We start from the raw sequence: 19,451 nt of genomic DNA on the forward strand, positions 1-19,451 counted from the left end.
TGTTATGAAATGAAAATTATTCTTTAAAAGAGATGAGCAGATGGATTGTTTGTTAATTACCAAGCGCTGTGTCATGCAGTTAAGGTGAGACTGTGTGTCACTTAAATCTTTTTTCTATCCCAACAGAATGTATCACACAGGGGAAAGGCATAGTGTAAATGACTGCCCTGTGCATTGGTATATACTAGATCAGCAGAGTTGTAAGAAATAAGTGGACCCCTTATAAGTTGTATAGGGTCATCTTCCTCTATCATACTACTTATGGATTGCTATTTCACACCATATGGATTTGCTCTGAGCCAAAAGAATTTTATTTTTATTTTCATTTTTATTTAGAGACAGAGTTTTACTCTGTCTCTCAGGCTGGAGTTCAGTGGCATTATCATAGCGCACTGTAACCTGAAACTAACTCTTGGACTCAAGCAATCTTCCCACCTCCCAAAGCCCAGGTGTGAGCCACTGTGCTCTCAAAAACATTTTAATGTAGGCAGCAATCCATATTTGCTTCTCTGGGGTCTTAATCGCCACACTTTAATTTTTTTTTTTTTTTTTTACTGTGGATCTCTTTCCAATTGTGCACACTTCTCTGTTCAGAAGAAAAATCAGTGCAAAGAGAATGGCATTATTGCAAAAATTTTTAAAAAACACTCTCCAAACTAACTTAAAGAGCTTCATATTAGCACTCTAAATAAAGGTTTTTTAGGATTACCAAGATTTTAAGCTGCACAGGTTGTGAAGTAGATAACTACCAATACAACTGGATTTTATTGGTAACAAAAGTTGTCCCAATACAACCATTTTTCTAAAATTTCTAACATAATTTCTCTTATTAAGTCATTATGCCATTATATTACCTGGGTAAGATCACTGCTTATTTAACACATTTGCAGAAACTAGTGTCTTGGTTTTCAGGCAGAGCACCGGATGGCTGCAAGTGAAAGTATCTGAGAAGAAACTCATAAAGTTACTGGTAGGAAACAAAATTTAAAAAAAGAAAGTTTAATTCAGGGGACCCAGGGGGTACACGCATAGGTTTGTTACATGGCTATATAGTGTGATGATGAGGTTTGGGTTTCAATTATATTCATCACCCAAATAATGGACATTGTACTCAGTAGGTAATTTTGTGGGAGAAAAAGAGAGAGGTTTTAGACAACTCAGACCATGTGCGAATATTTGAGTAGTGTTACAAAAAGAAAATTAGCCCCGTTTGCTGTCTCTGAAAGGCAAATGAAAATGACTCAAGGAAAAGTGGTCATATTTTATGCAATTCAGGCATATTCCTTTAAAAAAATAACAGCTATGATTTCTGGCTACAGTAATTGATAGTCCACCTTTTTTCTCTCAAATAATTTAAAATTTGGTTAAATTCACAAGCATATACAGAGTTAAAACTAATGATTTAAAAGCAACATAAGAAATTTATACATTTCACTCCATAATTAATGACTAAATGGAAAAATGTTACTCTACTTGCAAAATTGTAACACCTAATGTATGAATTTTCTTCAAAAAGAAATCATCTAATTTTCTGCATACACCAGAGGGTGCCCTCCAATTAAACTCCCTCTGACACTAACTACTTAGAGTTAGTGCACACCCCACAGATGAAGGGCTGAGGTCCAAATGACTGCCCCCTTACTTCGGGAGCCAATCACAAGCAGAGAGTCTCCATGTTGCTCACACTTCTTTCCAATTTGGCAACAAATTGAGGGTTCCTACAACCCCCTCCTGGGGTCTGATAATTTTCTAAAACACCTCACAGAACTCAGGGGAATACTTTACTGTTATTAGTTTATTGCAAAGGTTATTATAAAGGGGCTTGGTGTGGTGGCTCGCGCCTGTAATCCCAGCACTTTGGGAGACCAAGGTGGGTGGATCACCTGAGGTCAGGAGTTTGAGACCAGCCTGGCCAACCTGGCAAAACCCTGTCTCTACTAAAAAAATACAAAAAAAAAAAAAAATTAGCCAGGCTGGTGACGCACACCCGTAATCCCAGCCACTTGAGAGACTGAGACAGGAGAATCACTTGAACCTGGGAGCTGGAGGTTGCAGTGAGCCAAGATGGCGCGGTTGCACTCCAGCCTGGGTGACAGAGTGAGACTTCGTCTCAAAAAAAAAAACAAAAAAAGCAAAAAAAAGATTATTATAAAGGTACCAATAAACAGCCTGAGGAAGGTGATGCAGGACAGGAGAAAAGTCCCAAATCCAAAACTGGGGCTTAGGCCAGGAGCGTTCTTGACTTCATTCAGAAAAGAATTCAAGGGTGAGTTGGTGACATTAGACAGCAACATTCATGGAAGCCTCAGTTTGTAGCAGCAGCAGATGTACTGCTCCTTGTGGAGCCAGACTACCTCACAGGCAATACGCCCAGAGTAGCAGCTCAGAAGCAGTTTTTCAGTCATATTTATACGTACTTACAATTACACACAAATTAGGGGCAGATTATGCAGACATTTTTAGGAAAAGGGTGGTAACCTCTGGGTCTTTGAGTTGTTGCCATGGAAAGGGGTGGTAACTTCTGGATGTTGCCATGGCAGTGGTAAACTGACAAGGCATGTCTTATGAAGAGGTGTTTTTACCTCTTCCCTGTTTCAGCTAGTCTTCAATCTGATTTGGAGCCCAAGCCTACCTCCGGAGTCAAGTCCCACCTCCTACCTTAAAGGGTTACATAAGGCAAAGTCTAGAAAGGTCCTGAGTGCAGGAGCTTTAGTGGGAGGAACTACCTTTCCAGTATGTGACTGCATTCACCAACCTGGAAGCTCTCTAAACCCATAGTTCAGGATTTTTCTAAAGCTTCCATTATGTGGATGTGATTGATTAAATCATTGGCCATTGGTGATTAACTCAATTCCCAGCTCCTCTCCTCTCCTTGGAGGTGAGGGATTGGGACTAAACTTCCACCCTCTAATCACATGATTAATTTCTCTGGCAAGGAGCCCACATCCTCCCACAGTCACCTCACTAGCACAAATTCAGGTATGGTTTAAAGCGATTTGTCATGAATAATAAAAGACACTCTTCTCACCCCTATCACTCAGGAATTCCAAGGGTTTTAGGAGCTCCATGCCAGGAGCTCAGGATGAGGACCAAATATGTATTTATTATTGTATCACAATATCACAATGACAAATGGATAGTGCAGAATTCATGTGGTACTTCATCATTTGGTGGCAAAGGTCAGGGCAGGCTTCCAAGAAGTGACATTTCTTTGGCTCCTTCTAGAAAGGAAGCAACCATAGCAGCTAAAAATAAAAGAAGAATAAACAGAAGAAATGTATGTTAAATTAATATTCAAATGATTTTGAAATATTCAAGTTGAGCTACTGTGAACATCAGTAATTACACCAAAAAAATGAGTAAATGTTATAATTAACTGCAGTAGAAATTATCCAGCAGTTTCAGGAAGGAGCTCTGCACAGCATATTGATCAGTAGTTATTGAGCTTTTCTTAAGGGTGAAAGCGACATGAAAAGGTCTTAAATTCACTTTGTTCACATTGTAGATGTTCCAGTGGCTGAGCCACAAAACCACAGAAGTAGCAAACTCCATGAATACGGCCCCTATTGTTTACATCAAATGTAACAGTCTTTTATTAATACATCTCCTGGATTGTACCATGGGGACAAAAACTGTTCTCCATAACCTTCTAAATTTCTCAACTTAAACCAGTCAGCTAAGGAAGTTTGGGTTAGAATCACTGTTATCCATTTATTACCCCAATGCCATTCAAAAGTCATGTTAATCATATTGGAAATATTATGACCAAGATTATAAATTTAGCTTTATAATAGTTATTGGGAGAAGGAAGAATGCAACTGCCTGTTTTTCTACCTCTATGTACTTCTGCTACCTGCAGCTTACCTCCACCTGAATCGTGACTCTTATCCCAATTTCTAGGCCCAATCCTGCTCTTAAACACACCCAGGCTGGCTGCCAGTAGTCTCTTCTCACTGTCTGTATCTTAATTCTGTGTTTTGTGGATTTCCTATGGAAAGATGGTACAAGGTTTTCCATCCAGTTAAGTCAAAATTCTCAGTCCTGTTTTCTAGGTCCTCTCCTATTAGACCCTATACATAACTAATGATTTACTTGGAGAGGCCCACAAATCTCATTAATGACACCAACTTATTTCTTCCCCTTCCTGACTTCTTCTAACTGATGCAAATAACTTCCACTCCCTCTTCACACTCTACAGGTCTGTTACTACTTCGTTGATAACCATGCATCTGACCAACCTGCCATCTTCTGAAAAGCTAACAGCATCTATAAATACAGCTTCATTCTACAATTCACACCTTCTTCTCAACTGATTTATTGAATTCCATCTTGTTAGCCCAGCTCGGATTTTATGTTCTTTGGAAAAATCTGTTTCTAAGTCCGTGTGCAGTCCCCACACTACCTAACAAACTGCAATGTGCATGAAGTTGAATACATATTTATTGAGTGAATAAATGGGGAAATGAGCAATTGAATTACTAAGTCTTGGGACAGCAGAGGACTGGGAGATTCTTGGAAATTTAAATGTATAATAATAAACATTGATGGATTGAGAAAATTTGCTTTTTATATTTTACCATTGTTAGGCTGATTTAATGCAGCGTAACTATAAAATTCACTTATTTTCCCTGGGATTTTAATGGAGCTTATAATCTAGTGGAAGGAGAAAGAAAATAAACAAATAAACACTCAAATAAACAAGAAGATTTAAGATTAATTTTTACTACATATATTATACATATTATATATCAACACTTTATTGATTATTCTAAATTATGCAATAGGGTATAAATATGAATGTTTTCCCCAACCACTGGTTTCAATGCTGCTTTCCTAAATCTTCCTTTTCCTGTCCTTTAATGACATCTTGGACGGAAACCGTAACTTTCCAGTTGATCCAGCAATCAAAACTCAAGCCAGTTTAAAACTTTAATCTTAAACTCAATTTACATCCTATTTCCTGCTCTCTCTCTCCAGTACTATCTTGAGCTGGAGTTCTAGTTGCAGCAAGTAGACGAGATGTGTACATAGTATGGCTTTTATAGACCTCAGTCTATTCTGCTGCTGTGGTCATTTCAACAAGGAGGTAGTCCACATAGATGAAGTGTGGCTCTATCCAGGATACTTTTTCAAGTATATGCACTAGCTTCAGTGAAAATTTATTGCCATTGCATAGTGAAGAAGCTGTTCCTTCCCCAGGTCCTGCCATTTCTTTCCAATTCTCTGCTCTCCTCTGATAGGCACAGGGGTAGCACTCAAATCTAAAGCCTAGGCATGCATTCAAAAAGTAAACAGTATAATCTTCATATATTATAGGAAGGGTGCCTTAGAATCTCATTGGTCTCTGGGTGGGGAAAAGGGTGAACCACGCAAATCTCTTCTACTTTGAATATGGCATTTTCCCTAAGATCAACCACCCCAGTAACTCCCTCTTATCCAAACCTGCCTCTTTTCACTGCATCACCTCTCTTTCTCTCAACCTCAATTTCATCTAGCCTTTACATGCAGGAAAAAAAAATCTTGTTACGTGAGTATGCATTCATTTCTATCTTGCTATCTGCAGTCTCTTCCAGTTGGGATGCCCTTGGTCTGCTTGACAACCCTTTTTTCTGAGCTTTGAAGGCTTTACTCCTCAATGCTTAGGCAACAGAAAAGGTCCAAATCATAACATCTGTAAATATTATAATAAATATATATTTTGGTTTTTATCCCCAACTACTGGCTGGAGTTTCTGAAACCCATGTACTGTCCTAATTGACAAGAGTTATGGGAGCATATTTTGTTGTAATATGTGGGGTTTTGTCTTCCCAGTTTACTGAGATAGCTCAGAGTGTTAATGGTGAAAGGAGTGTTCTCTGCAATACATCATAAGCCCCTTTGAACCACACCTGAGTATATGTTAATGAGCTGGCTTTTGGACTGCCCCTAAGGATGGAGATAAATGGCTGCCAGGAAAACCAAGTATGTGATTAAAGGGCTGGAACTTTCAGCAATCCCTAATGCCCCCCTATCTTCAGAGAGGGGAGAAGGGCTGGAGATTGAGTTAATTCCCAATGACCAATGATTTAATCAATCTTACCTGTGTAATGAAGCCTCAGTAAAAACCTAAATTTGGGATTGGAAAGCTTCCCGAGTGATGAATACCTAGATGTGCTGGGAGCCAGGCACACCTACAGAGGGTGTGGAAACCACATTCCCTTTTCCCCTACCTTGCCCTATGCATCTGTTCCATTTGGCATTTCCTCAGTTGTAATAAACTAGTAAATGTAAGTATTTTTTTAAATTCTGTGAAGTATTCCAGCAAATTATTAAACCCAAGGGAAGGGATCATGGAAATCCCCAATTTACAGCCAGTTGGTCAAAAGTACTGGAAGCCCAGATTTGTGATTGACATCTGAAATGGGGGCAGTCTAATGAAACTGACCCCTTAACTTGTGGGATCTGACCACAACTTCAGGTAGATCATGTCAGAATTGAATTAAATTGTAAAATACCCGGTTGGTGTTAGGAAAATTGGAGAAATGCTTCCTGTATAAAAACTCCAGACATTTGGTGTTAGTAGTGGTGTGAATGCAAAATAAAAAAGTTTTCTTTTTTTTTAACATCTATGTCTCCTTCTCTATCTCCCTTCCCTGTGAATTTAGTAAAGTTTAAAGTTCTCTTCAGTGTTGCTATTTCCATGGCTGTCACCATGGAGACAGTAGTCCAAGACAAAAAGATATCAACAGATCTAGACAAGAGATAGAGAATGATTCAAGATCATAAGTGCATGAGGATATGTATAGAAAGAATCTCAGCCATACTCCCTGATAACCCTCCCTAACTCCATGAATGCACGTTCTCCAGACAGATACCCTGATTGAGAGTAGGAATTGTGTTGGGTCTTTAAAGAAACTTTCCATTTTCTTGGATGCTTGCAGCTTTGGAGATAACAGCCCAACAATCTGCCCAATACCAGATCCAAGTAACTGATAAAATCTTGAGTTATCACAGTGAAGCTGAGAGAGTTGAAATTCAGTTCTAGTCAGATGCCTGGCTTAACATCCATCCCAGTACTTACAGGCCTGTCTCAGGTAGTCTTGGGTACTGTTATCTTATAGTTAGATTCATGATTGGCTTAGCAAATACATCATTACTGTCACATGGGAAAAAAATGTGAACTTTTCAACAGTGGCAATAACCAACATAAAATGTAATTTTCAGGACTCAGCTAAAACTGTTTCAGCCAGAGAAGAAGTGACTTCTTTTCCTGTTTGTTAGAAGTAAAAACCAAGCAATGAAACAGGTTTGTTTCTCTTATACTTTCTACTTTCTCTCTGGGTCTTGCTTTCACAAGACAATTTCTGAGAAAAATAACAGTGTCTACCAACAGAAGGAGTTAAAAGAAAATATTAGTTATATGTAGGCTAGTTACATATGAGAATTACCCAAGGTATAAAACTACTTCCCCACAACCGCATGAGCAATTAAGTAAAAGAAAGCATGTTTGCCACACTTTCAAGATAATCCAAATTTGTAGAGTAGCATGAAATACTAAATTTCTTCCATTTCAAGAAGCTATTAGGTCAATTAAGCAACTGAAGTCAAAGTTGACACAGAAAAACAAAGGACACAGTCAAATAAAATATTAATTTTTCATATCCACTTAAAAGTAAGATATCTGAGTGAATGAGGCACATCAAAGTAATACTTGCACAGAGGGCTTAAATGCTAGCACACAGAAAAAATTTATTTAATTAAGACCTATATTATTCTATATGTCATGCTTACTTTAAGAGGACTTATAAATATTAACTCTTTTAATCTTCATATCAATTTTATCAGTTAGACATTATTATCATCATCTTCATTTTACAAAATAGAAAACTGAGGCAATGAGTGGTTGGTAAACAAATACTGGTGTTCATACAATGAGGAAGGGATGGAGGCTGGAATTGAACACAGATGTGTCAGCTCAGAATTGCAGGCTCTGAATTGCTATACTACGCATGAAGAAGGCCTGGCCCTAAACCACAGGACAACGCTGCTGCCTGTTAGAGTATGTGGTGAACTAGTAGGCTCCTCAGCCAGATAGACCTGAGTTTAAATCCTGGCTCTGGCTTTGGCAAGAACCTGCAGTGATTTGTTATCAGCTACATGTCACTTAATCAAAGGTAGTTACATATTGGAATTTGATTTATATAAGCATCTATATTATCTATTTGTAATATAGATGACAGAAAACACTAGAATCATGACTAGCACATAAACAGCACTTAAAATATTCTTCATTAATATTTCTATTATATAATAAAGAACATAGGAAGTTCAAGTCACCATCACCAGTACATTCCATGCATTCTTATCTCTTACCTTTTCTATTGCAGTAGATACTGAATTCTTGACTTCCAGTCTCACTCTCCACCTCCAATTCTACCTGGACCCAAAGAGAGTCCTTATAAATTGTGAATATCATGTCTGTGCAAGTGTAAATCTTTCATTGATTTTCATAATTTCTATATTAAGATACAAAAACCTTAGCAGGGTTTACATAGCTCTGCATGGTCTGATGCTTCCCAACATTTCAGTTCCATTTCATGCATTTCATGGCATTTTTTTTACATTACTTCTGCTTACATGTGGGAAAGGCTGACCAAAAAAAAAAAAAAAAAAAAAAATTCAATGATCTCAATACAATACTACTCATTAATTTCACAGGTATTTATTGAGTGGCTACTCAAGTTTCAGGTGCCAAGGGAGTACAGAGCAAGAAAAGCCAAGAGTCATTTCCTACACCATTTAAACATGAATGGATTCGCCTCTACATCCATTTATATGGCCCCTTTTCTCTCCTTTTCTTCTCAGGCAAGCTTCTGCCCAGGCTTGCTTTTACCAAGACTTTCTCTTTCAATTACTTCTCTAAAGTTTTAAATTTGACTTTTGCCTCCACTTCACCACTGACACTATTCTCACTCAGATCATAAACAACATCTGTGGCAGATTCTGACAGTTGCCTTTCTAATATCCATTTCCTTCTTCTTTTTACACTAAGTCGGTAAAGAGTGAGAAAAAATAGAGGTAGAAAGAGAGAGAAAGAATGTTTAGGAAAACAATGTACCCAGCTTAATAATAATAATAAAAAAAGAAGACATTACACACATTCCTTTGAAGCTTAGGAATTGTGATTGGCAGTCTATGGAGAATTGCTGGAAAAGACGCTTCATGATATACTTGCTTCACTTTCCTCCTTGTTGTTTTTTCCTTCTTCCTTCCTATTTGGAATGTAGATGTGAAACTGGAGACAGACTAGCCATTTGTGAACATAATATGGCCATAAGGATGAAAGAAACCATATACAAACAGAAGAAAGATTGAAGAAGTCTCAGACACTGATGAGGATGGGCAGCGTCTACAGGATTTCTGAACTTTCTCTTTCTGGACTTTATTACATGAGGAATGGATGCACATCTCTGGCACCATGAAGATAGCTCAGAGGCATCTCAAACTAAATAGAGATGCAAAATAAACTTTTGATCTTGCTCCACAGTTATATTTCCCCAGTGTTCCCAATCTCAGTACATTTCACTTTATCGATGACTCTTAACAGATAGTACTGAAATGTTTTTTCCATTATTCTTCATATTCAATCTATAATCAATACTGTATCTTCTTGTTCCAAAATATATCTGGCCTCAGTAGACACTCTTCCATTGCCATCACTAGGGAATCAGAAGGTAGGTTGCATTTTAGTTTATAAATTTATTATTTTGTTGATAGAAATGCCTTCATTTTTATTTCCATACTGCTCTTAATTTCATTCAAGTTTCCTTTGTAATCTCTATTGATTTTCATCTCACCAAGAAAAAAAACAAAGCCGTTGGTGTGTTTTTGCTAAGGCAGCCTTTCTTTACCTTTCTGTGCTAACCTTGAGCATTGCAAGCTCTTACCTACCTCAGAACTTGCACACCTTTTATTTCCATCACTCTTACCTAACTCCACTGTATTTTTAAATTTCTATTTCTCAGATAACTGTTTTTAGCCAGTTGCTTCCCTCTTGCTCTAACTTTACCAGACATCTAGTTTGTCTTATTTTACTCTACTCTTTACTCTTCCCAAGTGGTACTTATAGTAATTGGGTTAAAATATGCATTTGGGGATTGCTATGGTTTGATATACTTTTCTTGTGTTGAATTTTTTGTTGAAATTTGATCCTTAGTATGGCAGTGTTGGGTGGTGGGACCTAGTGGGAGGTGTTTGGGCTATGGGGGTTGATCCCTCCTAAATGGCTTGATGCTTTTCTAAAGATAGCAAGTTTTTACTCTTGCAAGACTGGATTAGTTCTCATGGGAATAAAGTAGTTCCCTTGAGTAGGTTGTTATAAAGCCAGGTTGCCCCTCAGGCTTCTCTCTCTTCATAAATGTTCATGTCCCTTTTGACCCTCTTTACCATGTTTTGATGCAGCATGAAAGCCCTTGCCAGAAGCCAAGGCCAAGCTCTTGAATTTCTCAGCCTGCAGAACTATGAGCTACATAAACCGTTTTTCTTTATAAATTACCCAGTCTCAGGTATTTCTTTATAGCAACACAAAACGGACTAAGACAGGTATTTAATTATATCTCCATTAGACTCAATGTGTCAGGAAGACAGACTGTATCTATTTGTTCACAGCTTTATTTGCAGTGGTAGTAGAGTGCCTGGCACAGAGTAATAATATATATTACATATTGATTGAATAAAGTAACATAGAGAACTCAGTGGATTGATAATATATTGGAAAAAATAGATTCTCTATTGAAAATAATTAAATAATTTTATCTTATAAAAGTAGACCAAGATCTGCCTTGACTGTGCATTGGTGATTCAAAGCATGTCCTATAACTTGGAAGCTACAAAAAATAAAAATAAAAATAATTTATCGTTATTTATCTAAAATGAAAGCTGCTGGAAAATAACCAAGATAGTTTAGTGATGATTCCATTGCACTAGAAAAATTTAAGTTTCTTAAATCTAATCTAAGGATTTGAGGAACTGCAGAGGGGCCATGCACTCACAGTCAAAACTGTAACACTCAAATGTAGAACAATTTAAATTTCGGCAAACTACTTGAAGTGGCTCACAATTCTATGGGAAAATGATCATTTTACTATGCATTAATAATAGCAATAACAATAGCAATTATTAGCACATGTGTAACATATTACTGTTTACATAGTATTTTTATTTTTATATCTCATTTCCAAGCAGGGTTTTTCAGATTAAATTTCTTTCTGCAAAGTACAATGTTTTCTCCTTTTAATACTTCAAAATATACACAAAATACTCATTATTGTTTAGCTACATTTGTACATAAAACAAAGTTCACATACAAAATAACACACATACAATCTCAGATCAAGTAAAATCTTAGTCCTTTTCTGTTGCTATAATAGAATACCACAGATTGAGTAATTTATAAAAGAAAGATTTATATGGCTCGTGGTTCTGGATGCTGAGAAGCCTAACAGCATGGCACCTGCATCTGGTGAGGGTCATCTCATGGTGAAGGAGTAGAAGGTGGAGGGCATGTGAGACAGAAAAAAAAATCAGGCCAAACTTGTTTTGGTAACAAGCTGTTTCACACTAACTAAACAGCTCCTATGATAATTGCATTCATCCATTCATGAGCACTCTTGACCTAATCATCTCTTAAAGGTCCCACCTTTTAATACTGTTAAAATGATACTGGAATTTCAACATAAGTTTCGAGGGGAACGTTTAATCCACAGCAAGTAGATACAATCTATTAGTAACCAGCAGAATTGTAGCTTGGCTTTTTAGTCTATAAGAATATTGGTTCTTTTGATGGATAATTTTTATCCTCATTATAAACTCTTGGATCTTCCACTTCTTCCATTCTCCTGACACACACACAAGTAACATTTTTTGATCTCTGGCAAAATGTTATACAATGCTGACACTTACACTTTTGATTACCAAGGTTGATTCTTGCAATACACTTACTTTAATTAAATAAATAAATTAGTTAACTGTTCTAACACAAATATTTAAGCACATAAAGCATTATCTATATAAAATTTTTTTGAAAACAGAAGTTTATTTGTCCTGTGCTAGGGAGATACTGATAGGCATTAGCCAGTTAATACACAATAGGTATAATTCATAGCTACAAATCGAAAACACGAAGTGACAATTTCTTCCAACATATCACTGAAGAATTTTTTTTTTTCTCACCATCACCATAGGCCCATAAGGGATGCTGAAAGGTTTCTATATTGAGTGAAAGGAGTGATGTATCACTTCACCTCCTTAGTAAAGGATATGGGAATATTCTCCAAGGGCAGCCTCTGGCTCTTTGGTAATGCAATGATGATAACTGAGCCTCAACTTGCCCCCTTGATGGGTGAGAAGGAACCACCAAAGCTAGTGAACAGTTGTATTGCAATGGAAGCTATATCTCAGGACCTGAAAATCCAAGAAGAAAGAACTACATGCTTCATATTTAATTATTGGGGCTTGGATAATATTTAAGTGTTTAGGGAAAGAGTTGAAATTACAATATATCATTCCCTTTCATTTACCATTACATGTGGGTGAGAGGGGGATAGTGAACAATAAATTACACTACTTAGAGATGTGGGCTAAGCTGTTTGTTGGGCAGCTGTGTCAATAAAGTACAAACATAACATCAGTTTCCCATTACACAAATCATTTAGAGTCATATATTACTCACTATAATGGAAAAAGGGGAGACTGAAATCTAAAATGAAAGGAGAAATTGAAGTACACCCAGAGCAAGTAGCAGCTGAGCCAACAGCAGCCAGCACAGTGAAACATTTAGTCAGATCTCCTGAAAAACAAGTGCTTCTGGCTTTAATGACCCTCGATGTCACATCCCAGAAAGCTGAGGACCAGCTGGGGTGCAACAATATTGGAAGCAAATTTTTCTTGCTATTTGCAGGTAATTGGAAATAAATAGATGACTGCTCCCACACATCACCCTGCAGATTGTGATTTAGTTCAAGAGTTTTGAAGGTGAATTTTTCTGTCTGTTTGCATTGACTTTGATGTGGATTTTTCAAAGTAGGTGTGATAGGACAGTCATCATGTAGGAATGTCATGGATGAAACAATGGCTGTTTCTTGAAGCTCAGCTGGAGAAAAAAAAATCATGTATTCATCCTTCCATTTCTGCCTGCTTGTTACACAGGTCTTTTATTACTGGTTAACATGGTTCCAAAATGGCTGTTCACTCAGTCCTAGAACTGAAACCACAAGCAAGGTACGGGTTTATTCTACTTTACTCACTGGATAGGTGTCCAAATACTTGCAATCGCATTTACTATTTATTTTATAAATGTAAACAGAATCCAATTTATATTACCCTGAGAAGGCTGGCTAGGAAAAGCATCCTATCATACAAATATGGAATACTTTTTTTTCATTTTTGATGCACACATGCAAAATGCACATACAATGTACCCATTTTTGAGGTAGAAGTGTTTCTAAAGTTTATCTATAATTTTACAAGATGTAGTACTAATCAGAGATTATTTTTCTAGATTCATTATATACCTTTGGAAAGTTGCATTGTTTGTGAAAACTTCAACTGTAACAATTAGACTAAGAAAGGTCCCAATAAATTGAATTCAAACTATATTTTCTGAAGCGATTCCATGCAATGTTCATTCAAAATTTCTGTTACACTTTCAGTTTTCAGTGCTCTTTAATACATAAATATCTCTCTGACAGATGTGTTTTTCCTGTTTGGTATTTGCACATTTATAAAATCTATTTTTTTTTATAGCTTTAATTTCTCTTTTCCTCAAGGGGTATTTATTAGCACCCTAATATAAATAACAACAAATTACTAAATTTTCCGATATACAACATTCTCCCTCCCATCATTGAAAGTTAATATTGCCCTAAAATACATGAAGTTCAATAAATGCATAAGAAAATGATTTCAAAGATTTTTAAATATTCTTATGCCTGTGTGTCTTGCTTTTTGTTCTCCAACTTTATCAACAACTCTTGAGACACCAAACCATGAGATAAAAGTAAATGAACCATCCTTTTTCATTTTTACAGCTTTTTTCTTCATTGATATTTTATATATTTTTTCTTAGAAAGTTTTATTCTTGTAGTCATGACTTTCAATAATATACTCCTATAATTTGAGTTATAAGGTTTTAAAAATATCTATTGACCCTCACCTATCAAAAATGACAACTGAGGGCCTACGTACACAGACTCTGACCATCTGTTTTTTCCACATTGTCATTATTTATATGACGTAAGATTTTGTTTTCCATAACCAAAGTGTAGATCTGGGTTTGTTGGTGCTCAAAGCATAAACAGTATGTCCCTCATTAATTAAGAAAATCTAAAACTATGATTGAAAAAGTACATTTAAAAGCATTATTTCTTTTGACTGAGAAATCACAACAAATAAGAAATCTCAAAAATCAAGTAAATACCGTTATCCCAAAATCTATAGAAATTGTATATTTTTACTAATAGTCAGATGTGCCTCAAAATACTTTTGTCCTTTTATGTTTTTGCTGTATACTCTTTGCTCATCTTTTCATATGACGATGATTTTGTAATATTTCCTATAAAATGAACAAAATTATAACTCAGTCTACTTTCTAGAATAGTCAATGGATTTTTTATAGCCAGAAAAGTTCCTTGCAGTTTCATAATTTGCTATTGATTATAAACTTTTAATTTGATAAATAAATTTATTGCATATTTATTAAATTTAGGATAACATTTATCCAAATAACAAGCTATAAGATATGAGAGCATTTTAAATTTCTTCACGCCATGATTAAACTCTGCTTTAAATGAAAACTCATGTTAACCTGTTTGTCATTTATGTTTCATTTGCTGCACTGGTGGCCATTTTCCTTTCAGTTTTATCTGGAGCCCTCAGACATCAGGCCAAGATATGTCACTATGTACACTAAAAAATGATTTAAAGTGTGACTTCCCACACAGACCTACTTGCTGCTGGTAGCATTGATACAGATGAATGCTCTACCCACATAGAATTTCTATTTCACATGATTCCAACTAGAAATGTTATAAATTAATACAGTGCATTTATAATTGTATATACTGCATATTGAGTGTATTTCTGATGTGAGAAAACATGCATTTTTGACTAGGTATTGATAGAATGTTTCATAATTCTAAGGATTTTCAAGGACTAGCTTCTAGCTCTATCTTTGTCAAACCTTGTACTCTTTTGCTACCAGGGCACCTCTGGTGCTTGCTCATTTTCATTGCCATATGTCCTGTGGCTTTACAACATTGTAACTTGGCACTGGGTATAGTGGGTGATAGGAATAAGTTATTCCCACCATAGTCCATGGAAATGACAGTGAGTCACATGAGTATATCTTATTAAACCCAAACTAAACATTATTTCCAAGTAAGCTTCCCTTTAGCTGGTTCCCAAAAGTAGTTGCAGTTTTTCAACAGAAGAAAAAAAATGTCAGAAGGGAAGCTGAGGTAGAGATGGAAGTCCTAAACCATAGTAGTTATATCCGTTGTTTGTAAATTTTAAAATATATGAACATGTGAACACAATGCTAGGACCCCTTGGCACTGAAACACAGGCATACACACCTGCCTTGGAAGGTGCACGTGCAGAGGAGGGATCCTAAATCTAATGCTCATTGACTTCAGACAGTTGTTTTATTCCTTGTGTTACTTTTAAATGTATTGTGTGTTCTTTACTTGTTCTTTTACTAATTTATCCATTTGCTTCTGGATTGGATGAATATTACTTTTAGTTTTTCTTTTTTCATAAGATACAATTGTCTGAACACTTAATAGCCTGAAAATATCGATCTTTCAAATGCCTTTGGACATACCTAACAGTTTTAAATGAAAAGAAATTTTCATTCTTTTGACAATTTTCTCATTGTCAAATGAGAAATTTTCTTTTTGTTCATATTGAAAATATGAACAATGTACACAGTACTCTATCATCTTCTAACTTTGAATGTTGCTGTGGAGAAGTTTAGAGCCAGTCTACTTTTTCTGCCTTTACAGGGGAGATGATTTTTTAATTATTTTGGCTTATATGCCATTAAGATTCTTTTTTTACCTTTGAAGTCCAATAATATTACCAGAACATATCTCTGGAGTGATACATATCAATTTTCCCTGGGAAATAATTTCCCCCATCAATTTTTAGATTTTAGGCTTTATTTTTCACCTGGAAATTTTCTTGAGTTATATCTTTTTTTTCTCATTTATTGGTTGTTTTTCTACTGGGGTACCAATTATGCTTATATTCTTTTACTTTGCCTATCTTTCATATCTGTCTTTACATCTCCAGTCCTTTTCAATTGTGTATTGTAAATTTAATTTTAGTCTTCCTTTTAGGCTTATTTTTATCTTATTGGCTGTGATTTGCACAGTACTCATTCTCCTGTGTTGAAGTTTCTATTTTTTTCATTTCATTTATATTTTCCAGAGCTTGCCTAAGATATTAAATTTATTTGTTATTTTAGTATTTCTTTCTCAAAATCATTTATCTTTTCATGGGCTTGTATTTATACTGAGTATTTATTTTGTTAAAATCTCTGGACTTGTTCAAAAATATATTTTTATAAATGTATCTGATTTTTGGAATAAAATTAGTCATATTCTTATCTTTTCAATGAGTTACATTCGTCTATCTGTTCATTAAAATCATGCTATTATTAATTCCTGTGCACATGTGTCTGACTATATAGATGAGAAAGATAGAGACTGAAACCCATAAAGACTGAACAAGAATGAAAAAGTCAGAGAAAAAGAGTTAATCTACCACTTTTCCTCAATAACAAAGTGGGGCAGCTATGAGGCTGCTGACAAAAGCCCAGTCTCTCTTAGACCTTGCTGCAGTGATAGGCAGAGCTTTCAAAAATATCACATCAGTGAACTATATCTTTCTCTCTCCGCGATTTTATAATGCCAAGTGGGGCTCCAAGAATCTTCAGCAGTCAGCCTGTGTACTCCAAAACCTCTTATTTCAAATACAAAGCTTTTATTCCAGTCATCATTGCCCCATTTCTGGAGAGAATGCTCTGTTCTTCAGCTCTCTTTATAATGCATGGTCATAGGTAACCCCTGACAGTATCTGTTCTCATACAACTCACCCATTGCTAAGCATATGATAATCATTTCTCCTACATTGTGATTTTGATTTACAGATTTCTCCTAGATTCATCACACAAATATATTTTTTATTTTTATTGTTTTCATTTGTGGTGGGGCAGATATATTATTTCTCTGCCATAATAAAACCAGAATTCTAAGAATTCTAAGTATAATTTATTTTTGGTAAGAGCCAAAAAACTCTTCTCTATAACAAATTCACAAGTCAACCCATGCCTTCCTATATTCTCTTTAACTGAGAGCAACTATTCACTTGATCTTCTCATTCATTTTGCAATGACTGCTGAGAAAATATTAAAAAGTTTTAGAGGTTTTTTTTCTTTTGGCAGTGTTACTGTGGGTCTAAAGTAATCCAGAATGTCTATTTTTTCATACTCTTTTATGTTCTACTTACACATTTTAATTTTTATTAAGATTTTTCTAAAAAATCAGATAACTTTTTGCACATTAAAAAAGTTAAGTTTGATTTTAGTCAAATATGAAAAATATTTTTTTAAGTTTGAAATAAGCAATGTTAAGAAATTCTCAGAACTGTTATTCTGTATTCAAATTCAATAGTATCTTTGCCGAGCAAGAACAATGAAGATCTGAAGCATTTCTGAGGAATCTCCAGTACTCAATTTAAAAATAAGTGGTTAGATATGTGGCATAGGAAATCTGGTATTCATTTATTTAACATTTACATGCAAAAAGTACCTAGAATAGTGTTTGACTTACAGTATTTGATCAAGACAAGTTTGTCCCTTTCCCCACTCAATGAAGCTTGGACCAAACTTTTATCCTGGAAGGTAGCAGTGAGAATGAAAAATGCAAGAATTATATGATATTGTCTATAAATTATTAGGCATCAATGTAATTAAGGAAATCTGTAAAACCAGCAAGAGTAGGGAAGACAAAAGGGTATTTTCTGTTTCTTCTCTCATACTCAAGGTATTTTCTGTTTTTCTCTCATACTCAACACTTCAACAGTCTGTCTGTACCAAATCTCTAAGATCTCCTTCCTGTACAACAATTGCCAATTCATAGGCAACATGAGGGTTGAGGCTAAGAAGACCTGACAGCACAGAGCAGAAAAGCACGAAAAGAATCCTATGCCCCTGAGCGGCCCTCTGGACGTAGACATTACAAGGTACAAAAATGAGGTCATAGAGCAAGGAAGCATAGAGCAAGGAAGCAAGGAGCAGTTTCCCTGGAGTCAGTGGGAAAAGAAATAAAGCAACTATCAGAACAAAAGGTGCTTCTCTGTTGGCTTACATGTGATGACATGATAATTTTTATTATAATTTTATGTCATTCCTAATCTCACATTGCAAAGAAAAAAAGACGTACCTTTGCATAATACATATGTTTATCTGATATACTTTTTTATCTGATATACTCCCTTCTTTCCACTACAACCCCGTTCTCTTATAAAAGACACTTACTCAGTTCCAATTATTTTAGTGGATGTGTTTTACTAAAGACTGAGTCTGTGTGAGCAGGACCAATAGTTAGATAAAAGAAGAAGAAATACAAGTCTCTTTCAGTGCCAGAAAACACGCAAAAGTGGAAGGTGAAGGTCTGAAAATATCTTCCATGTAGGAGTTTCCATTAAAGAAATGCAGGTGAGAATGAGCAATCACTATAATACATATTCTGTACTTGCTAATTATATGGTTTACCATTAGGTTTTTCATCATAAAAAGAACAAAACATAAAAAAAAATTTAAAATTATTCATCTTCTCTTCAGTGAGTTTACAATCTATCTGGAGGGTCTAGGCTAAAATATTCTCAACAATGTTGGGTAACTATTTCTCAGAATTCTTTGATAGTCAGTCATACACACATAAATGAAGTAATTATTGAAGTGAGCTTAAAACTAATAGACACATTGCATTTAACTATTTGGTGACACTTTTAATGACCATTGTTATATAATCAGAGAATAAAGGACTTCTAAGTAGTTTGGCTATTTGGATGCAGTAACCTTAATAACCCAGATTTATTAGAACTTTTAAAGAACAATAAGCCAATTAAATGTTACAGATTTTTGCTAATATAAGTCAAATGACTTGGATGGAATAAAAGTAATGATAATATGTTATATAAATAGATTTTATCTCTGCCAGTCCAACCAATGCAGTGACTATTATTATCTAAATAGTTTAAAAGAGAAGTGACATCAGCAAGATGGCAAAATAGAAGATTCTACCATCATCTTTCCAAAGTACACAGATTTTGACAGCTACTCACTGAAGAAAGTGCCTTTTTGGGAGTCTGGGATTTCAGCAGAGAAGTTCCAGTACACCACTAGAATG

General features: G+C 35.5%; 1 long non-coding RNA gene across 2 annotated transcripts in view; it reads right to left on the bottom strand.

The window, feature by feature from the left end:
- The window catches only part of LOC129528207 (uncharacterized), a 47,957-nt gene extending 46,530 nt beyond the window's left edge, over positions 1 to 1,427 (bottom strand). For both annotated transcript variants that reach the window (XR_008673426.2, XR_008673425.1), the window contains exon 1: positions 855 to 1,427. This is a non-coding gene — a long non-coding RNA (uncharacterized lncRNA). The remainder of the gene's footprint in view (positions 1 to 854) is intronic.
- Positions 1,428 to 19,451: the final 18,024 nt, after the last annotated feature.

Source organism: Gorilla gorilla, chromosome 17 (assembly GCF_029281585.2).
Source record: "Gorilla gorilla gorilla isolate KB3781 chromosome 17, NHGRI_mGorGor1-v2.1_pri, whole genome shotgun sequence".
NCBI lineage: Eukaryota > Metazoa > Chordata > Mammalia > Primates > Hominidae > Gorilla > Gorilla gorilla.